At 33.8% G+C, this 14,689-nt stretch overlaps 1 long non-coding RNA gene across 1 annotated transcript; it reads left to right on the forward strand.

Annotated features, from left to right (window-relative positions):
- Window positions 1-860: 860 nt before the first annotated feature.
- Window positions 861-1,257, forward strand: LOC145045005 (uncharacterized). The gene is made up of 3 exons (XR_013681756.1): window positions 861-896; window positions 978-1,052; window positions 1,184-1,257. It is a non-coding gene; the product is annotated as an uncharacterized LOC145045005 (long non-coding RNA).
- Window positions 1,258-14,689: the final 13,432 nt, after the last annotated feature.

The following is a 14,689-nucleotide window of genomic DNA, read 5'->3' on the forward strand; positions in this document are numbered from 1 at the left end:
TACAAGAAAGGTTTGATTGATTTCTCGCATGAAAACAAATTGATTATGCATCGATATCATTTCACAAGTCAATGTCTTCGTTCTTTCTTCCTCAATGTATCATCACTAATCATCTGTGATTCTCTATATATGTAGGAGTGCCACACCATCTATTGGGTACAATCAGCCCTATGGTCGAGTTCACTGCAAAGGATTTTAGGTATTCCTTGTTCTCCATACTAAGTAAATTCATAAGTAGTGTTTTGAAGGAATAAAGCTTTAGATCCTTATGAAGATACTAAGTAAATATATACATTGCTTGGGATTTATCCATACTGCAAGGGAAAATAAGCATGATAATCATGAATTTATTTGGATGTTTCAAAACAGTCCTTGGATTTTTTGTAAATTAAGCAACAGTCCCTGTACTTTCACTTTTTTCATAGCAGACCCAAACTTTTTTGGAAGTTGTGGAATGACCTATGTATTTTGCATAAAAGTGTCAATTTCTCTTAAGATTAGCAGATGATTATTGACCTTTTGTGTAAATTCTCAAATACCTCAAATTCATTAAAACTAAGAAATCTTTAAGAAACAGAAGGAAAAAGGTCAAATATTGGGAAAAAATGTCTATTTCTGTGGATATGATATGACAATGTAGAAAGTATACCTATCTTGTTACAGGACATTGGGTTTTGTGTGGAGCACACAAGTTTTACTGTACAGAAAACAGTAAGTTCATGTCTTATAATTTTTTATTTTTCTCATTATGTAATGTTTAAATAAATAATGTTTAAAACTTTTTGGAGAAAATAAACACTTTATATATAATATATAACTTACTGGATCAAGTCATACTTTCTGTGTTTGTTTTCATATAGCTTATCTTGCCCTACAGGTGATACGAGTCTAACCAAGTAAGTAACATCTTCCTGCAAGTTTTATAATTTCCATTTAAACCAAAAGTAAATTCAGAGGGTAAAAATGTCTTTTTGCAGGGTAATTTCTGCACAGTCATGGCTGGCAACTACACACTTGCATGGGACAATTCGTATTCAACCTTTTTCAAGAAGGTTAGTTGTTTGATTCTGCTGAAAATGACTTCTTGGAACATTTTTTTCTCTTGTGTGCTCAAAAGACATGAATACCCTTATCATTGTTATCATCTATAATGTAGTTAATATTGTTAGATGTGTAAAAACAGGCTCTTCGCTACAAAGTGGATTGTATTCCACCTGTTGTAGAACCAGTGCCCTCAATTGAATCGGAAGATGGAGATGGGATAATTTGATGTGTAAACTTTCTAACTATGTTATTAATGATTTATCCTTGTAAAAATCGTTGTTTCATTGCACTAAGTAAATTCATAAGGGATGCCTTGGGTACAAAAAATCCAAGGACTGTTTTAAAACATTACTTAGTATGTTCATAAGGATCTAAAGCTTACAGAAATTTCAATCTCTAAATTTAGTGTAACTTGTAGTTTTATTCCTTATTCTCCTTGCTGTTTTCAGGCACTTGTGAGTCGATTTCTTTTAGATGATTCACCTGTGGATACTGATGAACTCAGCCTAGATAAAACATATGGTAAGTAACATTTTTCTACTTCAAATTCTTATGCACTCTTTTAACAAGTAGACATGACATTTCTGAACAAACCCTTTTTATGAACAGGAGATAAACAACAACCTATTGAACTTATGCAAGAACAAGAGAATTTTAGTTATGGTTATGATAATCTTAAGGATCTTGATCCAGTTACAGTAAATAGAATTCATCCAAATGACCATAGAAAGGTAGGCGGTATTATCCTTCCAAAATTGAAATGTCCTTAATTTTGCAAATTTTTTCATACACTTTTAATATAAATGAATATTTTCAGATTAATCAATACCTTCATTTATATGCTTCATCTGGTGTTCTTCCTAGCAAATATCTTCGGGAAAAGACTATGGAGGTTGGTATCTCATATTCTTCCAAAACAATACTTGAATAATCCAAACAAGTTAACTACAAGAAATAGCAACATACTTTCATTGATTTGTTTATTATATCATTATCATTCAAATACAAACTGAAAGTAGAATGCTATTTTTTGCAATTATTTACTTTACTGAGTTATAATCTTGTATATGTCAGAACAGAACTGGGGAAATGTAGATAATTTGAGATACAATTGTTGTTTTTTATGTTTGGACGCTTCTCTCCATGTTATAGACAAATATGTGGACAAAAGGGTATAGAAGTTAATGTAGTTTGTAATTTCAAATTAAGCTAGAATCCTAATTCAATTCTGTTTCAGTTATAATTTTACTGTGTAGGATCTGGATGGGAGAAATATTAGTTATGTTTGAATGGAACATTGTTGATGTTTGAAATCTAAATTGCAAACTTATCAGATTTGTAAATTGGTTCCACCTGTTCGAAGTAAAATACTTTTATGGTTTATTAATGTTTTTTTTTGGGTTATTCATGTTTATCCATTGTTTCTGCAACATGTCACTACAGTCAAGTGTTTGAGCAAGCTGGTAGAGATCCAGGGGTAGCTTTTCATAAGCAAGAGGATGCATTAGATGTAACAACAAAAAGATGGTAAGTAAGTTCAATACTTGGTTGTTAAATGTTAACATAATAAAGCAAAATCAAACATGGTTCTGTAACTTTTGTTCATATTTTTTTTAACTATGATTACAACATGGATGCACTATGTGGTCCTGATGGTGAACTTCCGGAGAAGTTAAGGAATTTAGAGCCTCGCCTTATTGAGCACATTAGTAATGAGCCTCTTCTTATTCAGAAGCCTTATGCTACAGTTATTTTACAAGAGCAATGGCCATTGTAATTTTATCAGTGCCTAAATCTTGTATCAAAATGCAGATTGTACAATTGACAACATTCAGAAAATTTGAGGAAGCTTTGGCATTGTTTAAGCTACTTGCACTGGAAGATTCAAACCTTCGAGCCTTAAAGTTGCAGTCAATTCATATCAGGTAATATTTATGGACCTGAGAAGTTTTTTTGGATATGAGTGGTAAAGTTTACTTATCAAGAGCTTCATTTGGTATGTCAGATGACATGGAAACTTCTTCACCTTCTCATACACTGAAGAGGTTATGTCAGATGTTGTTGGACACACCCATGAAAGCAATCAATCCAAAAGATCAAACAAGGTAACAATTTAACATTATTTAGAGTGAAGAGTATTAAAAGTTTTGATTTTTTTTTTTAATTTTCAAGGGAGAGTCAACATGCCCCTTGACTTAGGTGCTAGAGAGATGGCATCAATATTAGAGAGATGAGATCTTTGGGAATCTTCAAAATGAAATGGTATGTTACTCTTTGATAATGGCATCAATATACGTATACCCTCATTGTATGGAAAATGTGTTTTTTTAAAGAGTTTTGTGTTTTTTTATATCACTTGGTATGATCAAGCAGTTTAACATCAATACACAAGACAACACTTGCTAAGTACAAGTTTTTTTTTGTCATTGTTTTGTTGGGTTATGAGCATTCTAACACTCCTAAGTTTACATGCAACCCTAAATACCTTGGATTTATGTTTTCTCTATAATACATGCAAATATGAACATCCAAGGTATTATCCTAATCTAGCATACAAAACTATCAATATAACAAGATAGAATACATACCTCTTTGATGTAGAATGTCTTCATGAAGCTTGAGTGCCTAGTGCCCCAAGTGTGACACCTCAAATGGTTCACACAACACCAAATACACTTGGAATAACTTGAGAGAATTCTACACTTCATGAAAATCGGCTAGCCCTTTCTTTCTCTTTCTAGTGGCCGATTTGATCAAGAATAAGATGCTTATATAGTTATACAATTAGGGTAAACCCTAATTGTCATGACTTTCCATTTCCTTGGATCCATGGGTTCAAATACACCATGGAGCATCATATGGGTTTTGGCCCAACTAGATAATCCATGGAGCATTAGCCCACTATATAAGTATGGATGATTTGCACAATCAACCCATATATTTAATTAGTCTTCTTTTGATCACTTAATTAATCCTAGATTAATTCTTGATCAATACTAATTAAATAATCTTATTATTCTTATTATTAATATACTAGAACTTATAATATATTAATAACCATAAGTGTCTTATTTCTCTCATTATAGTCTATCCAAGTGCATGATGCCATGCAACCCAAATGGACCATGCCGGGTCGGGTCAAGTCTTACCAATTATAGTTATGGACTTAGAAATTAATCCAACAGTCTCCCACTTGGATAAGTCTAAAACTATTATTGCGTATGACTTCAGGAACCAACTGGCAATCGTAGCTCTCAAAAGCTTCTGTCGAACTTTGACCTTGTAGATGAACTCTGACCTTTGTCAATGACTTATCCATTAGATAAGGGATCATATAGTTCTCCATTCTAGATATCATATGGACTGAGACATGGATTATAGTCATTCTCTCTGTCCATTTGTTGTTTCCCGATTTCCGATTTATGACAACTGACTAATTGAACAAATCAAATCAGTCCTGGCCCGGCCAAGCACTTCCATTTGTCATCATCAAATCATCGAGGGGCCCACAGATATCGCTTTTATCCCGAAGGTAAAAGGAATGGATAAACTTCGACTCATATGGCTTGTTCTACTACTTGTTGAATCATACACAAAGGCACGTTTTATAGCACCGAGTTACCAAATGCGGTTTTGTGCAATCAATGTACAACCAACTCATAGTAACAACTCATATCTCTAGGTTTGAAGAATATAAGATATTATCGTCTCATGATCACTCGTGATAAAATCCATGAAATGATTCCAATGAGCGCGGGTTGAATCCAATACTCAGAACTTATGAGCACTCATGAGTGTTGTAGCCCTTTGTCCAACACCTTAGACCTCTACAAGCCAACCCATGACAGTCTTAATTCATATCTACTTCCAACATATGACCGACTGTGGATGGTTTGAATAACTTAGTCATTCCGGAAGAATAACCTAGTTTATTCGGGAAGTCAAAACATGCAAAGTGAAACACAATAATAATTGAATCCAATATGGTATCAAAACCTATGAACATAAATAAAACACCTTTTATTTATCACCATATGATTACACATTATTCATTGTATACTGTTTCAGCTATCAACTTTATTCTTGAATTTAAAACAATAGTTGTCCCATGCTCCAAGCATGTACACTATGTTTTCTAAACACTAGTCATGCCATACACCAAGTATGCATATCATGTTTGTCTAAGATCTTTACTTTGTGAACTAGATCAATTGAACATAACTTCAATGATTCTCTTTTCACACTCCCAAATCCTTACTGTAAATACAAGAATTCCAAATTCATGTCATTTACTGAAATCTGTTAGATTCTAAACTTATATGCATTGATCCTCTTGTAATGATTATGCACAAATTCAGAAAGACTTGACAACAACCATTACAGAGCATTCCAAAGGAGATCAGCTCCTTAGAAACATCCTTCTTGCATTAAGTTTCCTAATCTTAAACAGATTGAAAATTCTAACTTTGAAACATTTCCAGATTCCATTTTGACTATCACTTCTGAACAAGAGTTGCCTCCTTACAGATTATGTCAATATGGTCCTTCCATAATTATCACTATACTTCCAACTGTCCTTGAGCAACCAATCTTTGGTAAACCTTAGATTGTCCTCGACAATTGTTTAATCCTTTTAGTCATATCCAGATCTAAACCTTTTTCCCTTCTTAATGCCCCAGGCATTTGGAAAATTTTAGAAAGGGTGAATATAGCACATGTAATCGATCCTATATCCGAAGCATATGGGACACGATTCATGATGTCTCACATAAAGACTAAACCAGTCTTTTGCTATAACATTTCCATTTCAATTTGCCAAGTTCTCATAATTCAGATTATGGAAAGGGATGCCGTAATCATAATCGAATTTTAGAACGCAAATAATGGACCCATATACAGAATTTCCTTATGTTGAGCCATTCCAACATGAAATTCATATATATATATATATATATATATATATATATATATATATCCTTGACTAAATGATTAAAACCTCACGATCTAAGCTTATAGATTTGAGATGAAGTATAATTTCTTATCCCTTAATTATAGCAAAACAACTCTTTCCTAATTAACATTGCTAACTTGCAATACTTATCATAATTATCATGCTCCCACTAACATGATGATTATTACCATAACACTTATGCTCCCACTAGCTTTGACATGTACTCAGAAATCAGCTGACTTTCTTACCAAAGTTCAGATTTCTGATACTAGATCAAAATCATACACCTTCCCTTAGATAGCACACTTGTGTGTCTAAACAATTATGAAGAGGGATGCCGTAATCATAATGGTTAGACCGGGATGCCGTAATCATAATAGTTAGACCTTTTTGCCACTTCTCACAAGTACAGGTTAGTGTGCCGGTAAACCATACACGCTCCACTAACGACTTTGAGAATTCAAATATCACAATTGCTATCTAGCTAAAATCTACTTAGTGAAAGTGTTTCCTCACCATCATTTTCATGAATCGGAGAGAAACCTTATGACACTTAGATTTAATGGTGTATGTGTTCTTATCCATGTGAATTATCAAAACCATAGTCACAAGACAAGGATAATGACAAATCCAGACTCATATGGACTAAACTCAATCTTAATTTCTTGCCACCTGGCATCTCAAGGGCCTGCCATTGCTTCCAAGTTGTTGTGCAACAAGTTGAGAACTCTAAGAACTCATATGCAAAGCCAACTTTAACTGGAATGGACACAGAATATGTCAACACGATAGGTTATAAACCTCAAGTCGTGTGCTAGTGAAGGACTTCGGGTTTTATTCTTGATTAGTTCTTGAGACTTTCAAGACCTTTAAGACTCCCACTGTCCTCTTGACCTATAAGACTCCATTGTTAAATATCCAAGAGATAGTGTGGATTCTAATCAAGACAAACACTTCACACAATTGGCCTAAGTTGGTCTTTGTTTTATCCAAAACATCATAACTTACCAATTTTAAATGTACAACAGTAGAAAACTTTTACTCTTACATTTGACAAGTGTTTTAAACCTTCTTTAAGACATGTCACTCAAGTTACAATCTTGGAGTATGACTCTAAGACTTGTATTGGAACGAAGTATGACTCATCTTCTTGATTTAACCATTTCAACAATTCAAGTTCCTCTTCTTAGTCATAAGAATGCACTAAGATTTCCTTAGAGAACTAATTGTGCTATGGTTTCTTAATCATTAAGATGATCACAAAAACTGATACTAAAGTACTCTCCCATCTTTTCAGATTTGAGAAACTTTTATCCTTCTGCCCAATTTTATTGTTCTTATTCGCTCTGTCATACATTGGAACCTTTTTTCCAATGTATCAGAGTTACACTTAAGCATGTAAGTATAATCATATTTATTGAGCTTTAGTAAACTATGACGAATAGTCTTATCAAACTTTTGTGGTGGACTTAATCAGTGCACAAGAATGTGTACTCGATCCCTTAGTCCTTTACTTGACTCACACATCCATGTGAACAAGTAATTAGTCTTAATCTTCCAAAACTTGAAAGTTCTCATTCATCATGCTATACAACTTGCATGATTCCAAGTTCCGGTCCAATTGAGACTTGGGTGATGAGAGTCTTTCCTTATTTGGTGAGTTTAGACATTACCACAAATAAAAGAATCAATTTCATATTTCCACTCTTGCTTTTAATGGAATCATATAAGCAACAATTTTTCCTCAAATGCCATTGTAAGGATATTTTTTAAAATAAATAAAATCATCATTTTTTCCTTTTATTTTAAAAACTTTGCGGAAAAACTATCCTTACAATCCATATGAAAACTTGTTGTTATCTATTCCTAAGCAATATTTCATAACTCCTAGGAAGTAGCTCAAGAATCCGATCTTCAAACTACGCGATAGAAATCCATCTACGCGATCAGATTCAGCATATTCTTTCTTTAAGTTTCTTCACTTTTCTTTGATTCTTAAAACATCACCATGTGACCCAGTCGCATCATGTATCAAGAATCTCAGAATAGAAACTTAACAGAGTTAGATAGTGGACTTTACCTGAAGTAGAGTCAAGCTTATTGAATTTAACATCCTTAGGTAAATCTGGCAGCTTCGCAACCAATGCCCCTTCCTTTGGCAATATAAACATATGGACCCTTTGATAATGGTACACGAGACTATCACAAACTTAGTTTTTCTCTTTACCATTTGGTCAACCGAGTTGACTATGGCCAATCCCTTTCCATTGGGAAGAGAATGCTTTACTATATATCCAATGTCATCATTGTCAATGTCCATTAAGTTTTAGGAAGTTGATCTTAGCAAACAGATAAGATCATTAAGGGTCTTGTCATAATCTGTTTCATAGGTGTCCCAAAGGAACTCACTATGTGACTTAGAAAGTGATTGAACTACCAACTTTCTCAAGACTTTGACACCCAACTCTCCCGGCTTGTCAATATGTGACTACATCTCCAAGATGTGACCACACCTAGACCTTGCCTTGCCAATAGGACTTGAGTGACCTTAAACTTTTCAAGAACTTGTGGGTTGGGGAGAATAATTGGAAGAGGAGAAAGAAGTATGATATCCATGGGACATCATCTTCATTAGGAAAGCTTGTTTCAAGAGATTTGGGAAGATCATAAATGTCTAAACCAGACATGTTTTGGGAGATATTCAAGATAGTTGATCTTAAGTCCTTAATATAAACCCAATATGAAATATTAAGGCTAGGACCGAACACCCTATTTTATAACTTAGAAGAGGGATGCCGTAATCCAAGCTATAAAATATTTGAAGGTAGGTGAATGACGATTCACCAATTTCCACCAAGACAAACGAAATGTATTATTAGGTTTTAATTGGATTTGAAACTCCTAGATCTTTGAGATTCATTGAACTGTTCAATGGCATGTTTCAATCTCGAGTGTTCCCTTCAGGTTTTGTGACTGGGATGCCGAGGATCACAAAACAAGGTGTGAAGTAACCATGCAAATTACTTGGTACCCTTAAATGTTTACCCCTTAATCGATGTGCCGGTTAACCACACACGCTCCATCGATACTATGATAAATATTAAGTCACCCTTTACCTACCTTGTTAAGTCCAAGTTAGTGTGCCGGTTAACCACACACGCTCCACTAACGACTTAGACAAAGTGTAAAGTGTAATTTCATGGATTAGCACCTTATTCACATTTTCCTAAGTAACTAAGATTGGGAATTATTAAGAGTTTAGTTACTTAGTATTTATCATTAATACTTTTAATGAAGGGAGAATTATAGTCCTATCAAACCCGTTCGGCTAACGACCCTCCACCAGTCAAGCAAGCGGTGGGTGAGAGAGGACACCCATTAAGTTGCCATTTTATAGGCAACAACCTTATACCCACCTTATAGACCGGCTTCGTGAATGAGGCGTACTAGCGGTAAGACTGACTTTACTCTTATACATACATACATATATATATATATATATATATATATATATATATATATATATATATATATATATATATTATTAACTTATAATATTATAAAGTATAAGGGTTGAATTTTAACTTTTAAAATTCTAAGGGCTAACTTGGAATTAAAGTATTCATAAGTGAAAACTTTTCAAATTCCAAAACTCGAGGGCAAGTTTTGAAACTATTCAAAAACTAATTAATTCCATAACTTATGTGTTCAAAGTAGTTTTAATCCAAAAACTCTTCAAGTTCCATAACTTGAGGACAAGTTATAGAAGACTTTAAACTAATAAAAGAATTAAATTTTTCTTTATTTTATAACTTATGGAATTAATTAAGTTTACATATTTTATTACTTAATGAAGTGACTCTTGAACCTCCATAACTTAAGGACAAAACTCTTCATCTTTTGTAACCATTACCAACTTTTATGAGCTTTATGAAACTTAAATGTGACTTTTCATATAACTTGAGGACAAGTTACAAAAACACATTTTAGAATCAAATCTTAGATTAATTTGGATTGAAAACACATAATCAATTAACTTTTCTATTAATCTAAGCAACTCATAAGAACAAGATAATTCAAATCAAACTTTTTCATGTAATTAGTCTAAACCTTAAACTAATACAAAACATGAATATATTGACAATTATCTTTGAAAATGGATTAGCATGAACATTACCACATCAAAAACAAGTTTATAAGTTCAAAAACAACTTAGGGTAATGTTCCTAGTCCATTTCTAGCCAAAAAAGTCGAATTTATGCTGTCTGGGGGTCCAACTCGTCGAGTGCACGAACCAACTCGGCGAGTTGGATGCTTTTTGCCTTGGACTCGTCGAGTCCCTTCATGGACTCGGCGAGTCTGCTGGGCAGACAACATCAAAACTCGATTTTTCAGCTCCATTTGCAAGTATAACAAGAAAACAAGCCTAGGCTCTGATACCACTGTTGGGTTATGAGCATTCTAACACTCCTAAGTGTACATGCAACCCTAAATACCTTAGATCTATGTTTTCTCTATAATACATGCAAATATGAACATCCAAGGTATTATCCTAATCTAGCATACAAAACTATCAATATAACAAGATAGAATACATACCTCTTTGATGTAGAATGTCTTCATGAAGCTTGAGTGCCTAGTGCCCCAAGTGTGACACCTCAAATGGTTCACACAACACCAAATACACTTGGAATAACTTGAGAGAATTCTACACTTCATGAAAATCGGCTAGCCCTTTCTTTCTCTTTCTAGTGGTCGATTTTGATCAAGAATAAGATGCTTATATAGTTATACAATTAGGGTAAACCCTAATTTTCATGACTTTCCATTTCCTTGGATCCATGGGTTCAAATACAACATGGAGCATCCATGGAGCATCATATGGGTTTTGGCCCAACTAGATAATCCATGGAGCATTAGCCCACTAAATAAGTATGAATGATTTGCACAATCAACCCATATATTTAATTAGTCTTCTTTTGATCACTTAATTAATCCTAGATTAATTCTTGATCAATACTAATTAAATAATCTTATTATTCTTATTATTAATATACTAGAACTTATAATATATTAATAACCATAAGTGTCTTATTTCTCTCATTATAGTCTATCCAAGTGCATGATGTCATGCAACCCAAATGGACCATGCCGGGTCGGGTCAAGTCTTACCAATTATAGTTATGGACTTAGACATTAATCTAACATGTTTCTCATAATTTGTGTTGTTTTTATGATGGTTGACAATTATGATTATGTTTTCACACAGATCATGTTTGATGATGATGTGATGGTGGTTCCTGATTTGGTGAAAGTTGATTCATTTATCTTAATCCCTTTACATGTTCCATTAGTTAGAGAAATTATTTGTATACACTATTTTTTGTATAATGAGATTATTGAATGTCAGTTTAAATGTTAATACATTTATCGTACGAAATGAATTGTTTTCTTATTATTTGTATATGATTGTATTTTTTGTATATGTTATTTTATTTTCTATTATGAGACATAAAATGCAAATTTAATTTGACAATTAGTAAATCTATAAATAATTTATATAAAAAAAAAATTACGATACGCATAAATGTGTATCATCTTCATTTATGACATGGCCTTTATTGACAGCGACTTTAATGATACGCATTACGTGTCATAAATGCACGTCGTAAATGTGTGTCGTCTATAGACGACGCGCAAAAGCGCGTCGTCTCTCGTTATGACAGGGCCTTTCTTGACGCACATTTGCGCGTCGTCTGAGCGTTTTACGACGCGCAATGAGCGTTGTAAAATGCCTTTTTTCTAGTAGTGATGGCTTGACATGGGTAGGTCAGCACCCCATAATGGCTTGACATGGGTAGGTCGGGCACCCCAAAATTACCCGACAATATGTATGCTATGTGATTGTATGGTATGTGGTATGATGAAGGAACTCACTAAGCTTCGTGCTTACGGTTTTCAGTTTTGGTTTCAGGTACTTCGTTTTCAAAGGAAATGAGTCAGCAATCACAACGCATCACACTATGTTTTCTACATACGAGATCTCTGGGATTATACTCAGATATTGTTTTACGATGACATGTTTTGATTATTGATATATTGGTTTTAACATGGAATGATATTATGAATGTTTTTATATTGTTGGTTTTATAATAACTCAATTAAAAATGAATTTTTTGGTCTTGAATTTTGGGATGTTACAACCTCCTATCGCTTTGTGACACCTCCCGTGCATAACACATTGTTGAGGTGCCCTGACAGCACATCAGCGTGCCATTAAGTGACACCTTTACACTTGGTGACACTTTATGTACATAAAACGTTTTCGATGTGCCATGATGGTGCACCAAGTGCCATTGAATGACACATTGTCACTTGGTGTCTCTTCGTGTACAAAGTGATTCTCCAAGTGTACCATCATATGCAAGTTTCCCATCATATCTAAGTGTGTCATCATATCTAAGTATGCCATTGAAAGCATATGTTCCATGAGAATGCTCCAAATTTAAAGTCACATTTAACAAAAACAAAATCAAAATTAAAGCAATTATTAAAATCAAAACCCAAGTAAGTAACTAAGAATTATCAAGAAACCATGACGATTTTGGATATGAAGATTAAAACCATAATAACTATGAAAATCTAAACAAAAATCAAGATCTCATAACCAAGCAGTCACAACGATAATTATAGGTTTTGATACGTGGGATGCATTTATCTTGGAAGTCATGAGTTTTATAGAAATTATATGTTTGTCCATATCCGGGTAAACATCTACTTTAAACTAATAGGGTTTTGTCGTATTAGGCTACTAGGTGTTATGTTATGGTTTTACCATGGCAAAGAATCTACCTCTGCTTTCTTCACCTTCATCTCACTTTACCACCATGTTTGCCACATATTAGGAGCAGTGTACCAAAAAGAGAAGGAAGAAGAAAAGATATATATATATATATATATATATATAGAGAGAGAGAGAGAGAGAGAGAGAGAGAGAGTGAGAGAGCACGACTAATTCTCGTCGAGCTCAACTTGAACCACGCACCCGACATTATGTGTATCGTAGATGAGATGGAAAATCATGGTTCCTATCGCAGTCGCACCCACCCGCCTTAGAAGTTGGAGTGGGATGATGATAGGAAAAAGTTGAACTAGCCCTGTCGAAAATACCCGTTACCCGAATTACCCGCCCGATTTTTTCGGGTATCGGGTAAATTTTTTCGGGTATTTGGGTAACTCGAACTTTTTTTCAGATTGGGCAAAAGGTAAGTGTTTTGGGTTTCAAGTATACCTGATTACCTGAAAATTTATTGACCAAATAACGATGTCCCAATATCTTTTATTCCTTTATGAGTTAATTATCCGTGTTCGTCCAAAACTCCAAATCCCAGCTCCCTCGTTCTATTTTCTCATAAAAAAAACCATCGTATCTCCGTTCATCACTAATCGAGATCAAGTCCAGCCGGTCATCCCCATGTCGTCGCTGGTCAGCTGGTGGTCAGCTCGTCGCCGCCTCTCCGATTGTGGTCGTCGCCTGTCGGCTCGTCACAGCCTCACAATCATCCTCGTCAGTCGTCACCTCCAGGCAAAAATCACATATTTGGACTTCAAAGTTTGAAGTTCAAACTTGGCTTGAATATAAGTGATAACCACCAATTGCTTTTATTTTACAGCTAAATTTCGTCCCTTTACTTGATAGTCTTCATACTTGTTGCAATTTGACCTGTTGGCTAATTCTTTGTTTTGCTTTTGTTTCTATTTGACTACACAAGAAGAGTATCTGATAGATTGAAGTTGGATTGCTTACTAATCCAAATTCCATTGTTTGATTATTCATGAATCAAAATCTGTTTGGAATTTGGATTTCAACCTTTTGGTTTTATTCTATTTGTTTTGCTTTTGTGAGAAGGTTGTTGGGTAGCCAGATATAACGTATTTTGAAGAAATATGGTGAAGAGGTTGCTTACGAATCCAAATGCTATTGCTTTTGTTTACCCCTTAAATATGGTCCTGTCATTAGTAACATAAACACAGGTTAATGGTCGAATGTAAATACAAATGTGATCTTAAGCCTCATGTGGCTTATTTTGAAGTTATTAAGCCTGATGTCATGTATTATTTTTTTTCCAAGTTATTAAACCTAAATGTAGATTTGCATTTACTGATAACATAATGTTTAATGATCATCAATATAGTAAAGATAAAAGAAGATAAAAGAACCTAGCACAACAATGATAGGTAAACAACTATTTGTAATCCACAAATGGGTGATCATTGTTAGTTTATTAGATGAAGCAATTGATCACTATTCTTTGATTTCAAAATTAAACACACAAAAAAAAACAACAATAAATCATTTGATTATCTGATAACGAAAGTTGCAATAAAGAACATTATAAAATATGAATGAAAGAACAATAAAAAATTATTTTTTTTTATTTTAAAAATCGGGTAATACCTGAAATATCCTTGCCTGACCCATTACCTAAATTACTCGAATTTAATTTGGGTTGGATAACATGTAATTTTTTTAATATAAAAAACTCGAATTACACAAAACCCGAAAATTTTACCTGATAACACCCCTAAATTGAACCACAAACAAACCATATATCATATATGTCCATATTGGAATCAATTATCCAATGTAGAATTTCCAAAATTGGTCTTGAACACTCGATTGTGGACTTTAGT

Source organism: Lactuca saligna, chromosome 5 (assembly GCF_052625555.1).
Source record: "Lactuca saligna cultivar CGN05327 chromosome 5, ASM5262555v1, whole genome shotgun sequence".
Lineage (NCBI taxonomy): Eukaryota > Viridiplantae > Streptophyta > Magnoliopsida > Asterales > Asteraceae > Lactuca > Lactuca saligna.